Genomic DNA, 8341 nt, shown 5'->3' with positions numbered 1-8341 from the left:
CATCATTATTTCTTCACAGGGCACTTTTTAATTTTTACACTTCTCGGGCCAGCCCCCTTGCATGTCTTTCTCTGTTCAGTGTGTGTGAAGTATTTACTTTGAAAAGGCTGCACACCAACAGATTAAATAAAATAGGAACATTCTGTCTCACAAGAGAGAATCGTGCAGACAGCTTTATTACTTCTATCAGAGAACAAAGATATTTCCCAGCATGCAGAGGATTATTAGGCCAGAAGCAAATAAATGGGATGTGTGATGTCAAAGCTTCAAATGCGATCAAGAAAAATTGTCTAATTGATTTTGCTGCAATTATCGTTTTTGGAAAGCAATTCCTCATTTTTTTAACTTTTTCTTATCTTTTAGAATTTTTAATGATTTATCTCGATATATACATAGAGGGAATATGTAATCCATTATCCTAATATCTCCCTCACAAAACCTAGAGAATATAGTTTTAAACTAGCCTCACTCAAAATAAAACATTCTTAGGTTAACATGATAATTATCAACACATCCCTCCCTCCTCCATTCCCCTACCCTCAGTCTTTTTTTTTTTTTTTTTTTTTTTTTTTTTTAAGAATGCTGACACCATGACACATTCATTATCTAAACTTCAACATTCCTTACCTTGGTCAGCTAAAAGTGAATTAAATGAATAATGGAAAACTTTCTTCTTAAATCTTGTTAGGCTTTCATCTTTCCTCTTATTTTCTTAATTTCTCTCTGGATATTGAAGTTAGGAGATGTTGCTCGTGAAAATTTATTTCCTTTTTCTGTTTTATTTTTGTGTGATAGCTCTGAGAACAAAAATAAACAATTACTTTTTTTTGTCTCCCATGTAAAAGAAACAAGCTCTCAAGCCTCAATTCTCACTCTAATAAAAATGAATGCTTCTAAAAAATGCACATATGATATTAAATATGTGCATATGTACATTCCCACTATATAAAAATACTTAAAACACATTCACACATGGCCAGCTACATATGGCATAATGCATGAACATATATATGTGTATATACACACACACATATACATACATTATAAGACACACACATATACACACATTATATAATAAAATATAACCATCTCCATATATTGTAATCTCTTTGTGTACAAGTATATTTACACATTAATGCAAATGATTACATTGTTCTGAATTTTGTTTAATTGTGAATAATTTACAAAGATTTGAAATCTATTTAGAAATATATTTTACATTTTAAGCCAGTAAAATTCCAAAGGTATTTGGCAAGTATGTGGGAGTAGTTTTTCTATTGTCTTATTAGATATTCCTGAATTTGAGTCATTTGAATTACACAAGAATATATTTCTATAAATTCAGTTAGAAAATCTGAAGTAATTGAAAACTGTTAGCTTTCATTCTTTAATAACTATTTCAAGCTAAGAAATGTCTGCTATAAATGAAATATAGCAATTAGCCAAAGATTTTATAAATAAAAAACAAACAAAAAACCAACAGAAGTATACTATTTTTAAAGGCAAAGTGGCAAATGTATAAATTATTTCTTTTATTAGAAAAATTACATATGCACAGCTTTGGAATAATAAATATTTCATTAAAAGTATTATGTAAAATTTTCAAATGGTTTCTTGCTTTTTCCCTTCCCTTCTTTTCCTTGCTGATCAATTCATTCTAAAAGTCATTATGCAGGATTGTGTAAAGTAAGGCTCAGCACAGGAAATGTTCAACTACTGTGGTGGACAAGTGCAAGGTATTCAACACAAGCAAGCATGTTGACCAAGGTATCTGCCAAGAAGGGTGGTCTGGCTCAGAGTATTAGAACCCAAGTGGTATAAGGAAGGTTTGTCTGCTGAGGCAGCTGAGTATACTGTGTTGGAGCTCAGACAATGTAAGAAAGGGATTTATGTGGGGCTTGGCCAACTATAAAGTATAAGTACCCAAGTAGGGTAAAAGGGCATCCCCAGGGGGAAGATGTAGTGTAGCATGGAGTATCAGGACACAAGAGAGAAGAGGACTCCTGAGTGAGAGAAATCAGATATGGGGTTTTAGAGTCAGTGCAGGTAAAAAGAGTGCTTGTAGGAAGAGTAGTTTAGCTCAAGATCTTGGAGTCTGAGTGGATGAGGAAAATATCCATGTGGTTTATCTCGGGGATGTGGTCTGGCAGGGGTGTGTAAGTTCAAGCAATGTAAAGGGATTGTTGGCATAGAAAAGTAAAAGCAATGGCAATGGAAGATTGGTTATATAAAGGAATATTTGTTTAAATAAGTAAATATATTGACAATAAGTATAGTTACGGTGAAAAGGCTTCCATTTAACGGCTCTGGTACAATCTGAGCATTAAAATAAATAATGATAGTAACAAATGATAAGCCATTGAATAAAATAGAAATACATAAATTAACGGAGAAATTGAAATTTTGATTAGGAACAGGATATATTCGTAGTACCAAAGAACTCATTCATAAAATTATTAATTTAAAAAGAAACAAAAATATGTAGAAGTCTAAGAAACACTATATTGATCAAGAGATCACAATTAACACCACCACAAAGTGTGGAGATAAGATCTCTGAAAATCTATTTCTCCATAAAAACACTGAGAACATAGGAGGTATTGTTAAAATCAACTTTTTCAGAACCGTGGAAATTAACTAAAGACTTCTAACAACTCAGTAAGTGGTTATTCAAGAAAAATTGCTGAATCTCACTAAAAACATTGAGCATTGTGGCAGATTACTTTATTCTATTTTCATCCTGTCTTCATAGGTCACTAGGAGTATAGAAAATAAGCAGCCTCATACCCATGGTCACAGTGAAAACTAGGAGGATAGCAGCCAATGGAGAGGGAAGAATGGGTTTGGAAATCCCCACAAAGCTCCATCTTCAGAGAACTGTCATTATTTGACCTGCCTGGAAGCTCCCTGGAAAAGCCCCATTCAAAGGGTTGTCTTTATCTGACCTGATTCAGAGCTCACTCAGTGTGAAGGCTCTATCCCCTGGTGCTTCTCTAAAAAATAAGTGGCAATTATTTAACACATAGTTACCTGAGTTGGCAATATCAGCTGGAGACACCAAGAGTCTGTCCAGTGAATTTAAAAAGGAAAGGAGAATTCCATAAAGCGCTTTGAAAGGATCTGAAAAGTCTAAAGGAATCTAGAAGGCTATGCATATGTTCAGGACAGTGCTCATGACTAGGAAAGGCCTGAGTACATCTTAATCGCTCATGTTTGGCTGACATTAAGACTCTGCAAAGTCAGGAAGTGAAGACCAAGATTGAATTGTAAGTTTCCAGAGCATTGCAAAATTACTTCAACAGAGATAGTCGCTCAGCAAAAAATGGAAGTTATTTATTCTAGGCATTTTTATAAGTCTCTGTTTAATCATTCACTGGACAGTGCGGAAACTTTCAGTGGCTACGTAAGAAAAAAAAACACACACACAGACTCCACAGAATGAGTTTGGAAGGTCACTGAATAATCAGCAACAGCAACAACAATAACAAACAACAACAATCAACCATGGAAAAGGGTAAGGATCTGAATCCCAGAGTTACGACATTATATAATTTTAAGTGTCTAGTATTGAACAAAATATGATAAGATACACAAATACACAGGAAAGTGTGGTCTATACATGCTTTACATATATTAAAATCTGTCCCTGTGAGTAATATCCAGAATCTACACAAAAACTCAAACAAATCTGTAAGAAAAAAAACAAATAACCCCATCAAAAACTAGGTAAATTACATAAATAAACACTTATCAAAAGAAGAGAGACAAACATATGAAAAAAATACTCAGCACTAATCATTGGGGAAAAGCAAATTAAAACCACAATGAGATACCATTTGGCCCCAGCCAGAATAGCTATTACTAAAAAGCAAAATAAATAAATAAGTGTTGTCATAAATACGATGAAAAGGGAATACTTATACACTGATGGTGGGAATACAAATTAGCACAGCCTCTATAGAAACTAGTATGGAGATTTCTCAAATAACCAGAAATAGATCTACAATTCAATCCATAAACCCACTGCTGGGTATCCACCCAAAGGAAAATAAGTTATTATATTAAAAAAGGACATCTGAATGCATATATTTATCACAGCATAATTCACAATTGCAAAGATATGGAACCAACCTAAATGCCCATCAAAGGATGTGTGGATAAAGAAAATGTGGTCTATAGGAAATCCATGGAATATTTCTCAGACATAAATGGAACCAAAGAATGTCTTGTACAGCAATGTGGATGGAGCTGGGGGCCATTCTAAGTGAAGTAACTCAGGAATGGAAAACCAAACACCCTATGTTCTCACTTATAAGCTAAGCTATGAGTAAGCAAAGGCATACAGAGTAGTATAATGGACACTGGAGACTCAGAAGTGGGGAGGCTGAGAGGCAGGTGAGGAATAAAAAACTACATATTGGGTACAGTGTACACTACTTGGGAGATGGGCTGACTAAAATCTCAGACTTCAACACTATACAATTCATCTATGTAACCAAAAACCACATGTGTTCCCAAAGCTATTGAAATTATATATATATATATATGATATATATATAGGTGTGTGTGTATGTATATATGTATATATATATGAAATTATATGTACGTATCTGTGTATGTGTGTGTGTGTGTGAATTTATATATGTATATATATGAAATTATATGTACGTATCTGTGTATGTGTGTGTGTGTGTGTGTGTGTGTATTTATATATGTATATATGAAAACAAACCTGCCCCTATGGATGTCTAGATACTGGACATACTAGACAAAGAGTTCAAATCAGCTAATATATATATATGATATACGTGTGTGTGTGTATATATACATGCAACAAACTAAACTTATGTATAAATTCAAAGAAATAAAAACAACCATGTCTAAAGAAGTAAAGTAGAAAACAATGTTTCATCAAATAAAGATGTCAAAATTATAAGGAAATTAAATAGAAATTATGGATTTTGTAAAGCATCACAGCCAAAATGAAAATTTACTAGAGGGTCTCATATGTGTGAGTGCAGAAAAAAGAATCAACAAATGAAGAAGATAGGTCGATTGAGATGTTCTAATCTGAAAAAAAAGAGGAAAACGTATGGAGAAAAAAATCAACAGAGTTCCAGAGACCTGTGAGACAGGAACAAGCACATTAATATAGCATACAGAGAAACTAGAAGTAGAGTAGAGAGTGAAAGGGACAGAAAGAACGTATAAAGAAACTAGGGCCAGAAACTTTTCAAATTCAGTTTTTAAAAAATGTTAGTCTATATACACAGAAAGCACAATGAACTCAAAATAGACTAATCTCAAAGAGATTCCACCTAGACAAACATAATAACACATTTTTTGAAAGTAAAACAGGGAATCACGAAAGTAGAAGGAACAAAATGACTCATGATATATAAGGAATCTTCAAAAAGGTTGATAGCTAACTTTCCATCAGAAACTCTGAGGCTAGAAGGCAAGAGGGTGACATATTTAAAGTGCTGAATTGAAAAACTTTATACAAGAATTCTATATGAAGGAACACTACCCTTCAAATATAAAGGATAAATTAAAACAGTTCATATTTTTTTTAAATGAGAGAATATGTTACTAGCACCAGCCTTCCACAAAATACAAAAGGCAATCTTTCAGGCCAAAACAAAAGGACATTAAACAAGAACTTTAACATGTACAAAGAAATACAACTAACTACACAATAAAAGCAACTATACAGGTAAATATAACCAACAGCATTAAAATATTTTTATGGTAATTCTTTTCTCCTCCTATGTGACATAAAAGACAAGAATATAAAGCAATAATTACAAAAGTTTGTTGATTGGATTATAAATAAGAATGAATTATTAGGATGACTATGATAACAGAAAGGAGGAAGTAAACAGTGCTCTATTAGAGCAGAATTTTTATATAGTATTAGAAATAAATTGGCATTTTTCTGAATGAGATTATTTAAGTCACAATGTTAATTGTATTTCCTAGAATAATCACTAATAACGTAACTCAAAATATAGTAAATGGAATAAAAAGAGTTTGGGCTCAGAAAAGGATACCCCAAAATATGACACTTAAGTAGACTGAGTGTCTTGAATTAAATGAAATTGGAAGGTCTTTGAAGCTGCCTCGGAACCAGTAATTTTCTAACATTATTTTGTTCCTTCTCCCTCCAAGTGCAAGGAATGACTCTCTCTAAAATTTTCTTATCTCATTAAAGAAATTTCTTTCCCAAAGAAATGCAATATTCCCAAGATCCCCTCCCTAAGGATCTCATCAAATAACTAGGAAAGATTAACCACTGGAAAAGAGAAGAAACTAAATATCATCGTCAAACTCAGATAGAGTTTTCCTCTATTCTTCTAAGAGCAATTCTGAGCAATTATCAGGAAGATTTTGTATACATAATAAAACAAACTTTGTTCACAGTGCAGTTCTGACCCTCACTTTCCCTTGACTTGACAATTCTATCTAGTTTCCTAACAGAATCATTAGCAAGATATTGTCTGCCCCTCGGTTCTATCCATTTCTCCTAAAAATCATTTTCCACTCCTCTAAGACTGTCTACAGCACCCCCAATTCCCTCTTTATGAAGAAGGTATTTCAGTCTTAACCATCTGGCCCTTCATCGAATCTCATATGTGTGGGACTCCTGTGTTCTTGTGTCAATCTGTTTATTTTCAGTTCATTTCAGCAGTTAACCTTCAGATGAGAAAGGGAGGCTTTCCCTCCACCCCTACACAAGTAAAAGGAAGAAAGAAGATAAAGTCCAATCAGTAACCAAAGACAGTGGGAGTGGCTGTATTAATACAAGGATTAATAAGCTTCCTTTTAAATACCCCTGAAACTTTCTCCAGAATAGACTATATGTTACACCATCAAAAAGCTTCCATATGGTTAAGAGGATTGGCATCATAGAAAGACTGTTTTCCAATAAAAATGAAATTAAATTTTATACAATAACATAAGAAAATCGGGGAATTCAAAAATATGTGAAAAGCAGACAACACACTCCCAAATAACCGATGGTCCAAAGGAGAAATAAAATGCAAAAATAGAAAATATTTTAAGATGAATGAAAACGAAAATACAATATACCAAAATGTATGACATGCATCTAAATCAGTGTTTAAAGTAAATGTGTGGCTCTACAGCAGGGGTCCTCAATCCCCTGGCCATGGATCAGTACTGGTCTACGGTCTTTTAAGAACCAGGTCACACAGCAGGAGATGAGTAGCAGGCAAGTGAGCCTTATCACCAGAGCCCCACCTCCTGTCAGATCAGTAGTCACATTAGATTCACATAGAAACATGAACCCTCCTGGGAACTGCATATGTGATGGTTGCACGTTCCTTATGAAAATCTAGTGTTTGATTAGGTGAGGTAGAACAGTTTCATCCCTAAATCATCCCCATCCCCATTCTCTTGCTGCTATGAAGAAATACCTGAGAATGTGTAATTTATAAAGAAAAGAGGTTTCATTGACTCACATGGATGGGGAGGCCTCAGGAAACTTACAATCATGGCAGAAGGCACCTCTTCACAGGACAATAGTAGAGAGAACGAGTGCCAAGCGAAGGGAGACACCCCTTATAAAATGATCAGATATTGTAAGAACTCACTCACTGCCATAAGAACAGCAAGGGGGAAACCTCCCCCCGTGATTCAATTATCTGCATCTGGTCCCAATTCAAGGTGAGATTTGGGTGGAGAAAAAGAGCCAAACCATGTAATTCTATCATTCTACTACTGGCCCCTCCCAAATCTCATGCCCTCATATTTCAAAACAAAATCATGCCCCTTCAACAGTCTCCCAGAGTCGTAACTCAATCCAGCATTAACCCAAATGTCTAAGTGCAAAGTCTCATCTGAGACAAGGCAAGTCCCACCTGCCTATGAACCTGTAAAATTAAAAGCAAGTTAGTTACTTCCTAGATACAATGTGGGGTACAGGCATTGAGTAAACACATCAATTCTAAATTGGAGAAAATGGCCAGAACAAAAGGGCCCATGCAAGTCCAAATTTTAATAGGGCAGTCATTAAATTCTAAAGTTCCAAAATGATCTCCTTTCATTCCATGTCTCACATCAAGGTCATGCTGATGCAAGAGGCAGGCTCCCATGGCCTTGTGCAGCTCTGCCCCTGTGGCTTTGCAGAGCACAGCTCCCTCTCAGCTTCTTTCACAGGCTGGTGTTGAGGGTCTGTGGCTTTCCCAGGTGCACAGTGCAAGCTGTCAGTGGATCTACCAGTCTGGGGTCTGGAGGATGGTGGCCTTCTTCTCACAGCTCCACTAGGCAGTGCCCAAGTGGGAACTGTGTGGGGGCTCTAATCCCACATTTCCCTTCT

At 35.1% G+C, this 8341-nt stretch overlaps 1 long non-coding RNA gene across 3 annotated transcripts in view; it reads right to left on the bottom strand.

Moving 5' to 3' along the window:
* Positions 1 to 642: 642 nt before the first annotated feature.
* LOC129534183 (uncharacterized) overlaps positions 643 to 8341 on the bottom strand; it is a 154405-nt gene continuing 146706 nt past the window's right edge. For all 3 annotated transcript variants that reach the window (XR_008680653.1, XR_008680652.1, XR_008680655.1), the window contains one exon: positions 643 to 797. This is a non-coding gene — a long non-coding RNA (uncharacterized lncRNA). The remainder of the gene's footprint in view (positions 798 to 8341) is intronic.

The sequence above is a fragment of the Gorilla gorilla genome, chromosome 5 (assembly GCF_029281585.2).
Source record: "Gorilla gorilla gorilla isolate KB3781 chromosome 5, NHGRI_mGorGor1-v2.1_pri, whole genome shotgun sequence".
In the NCBI taxonomy this organism is placed as follows: domain Eukaryota; kingdom Metazoa; phylum Chordata; class Mammalia; order Primates; family Hominidae; genus Gorilla; species Gorilla gorilla.
Note: the sequence above shows the minus strand (reverse complement) of the source record. Positions and strands in the feature narration are given on the sequence as shown.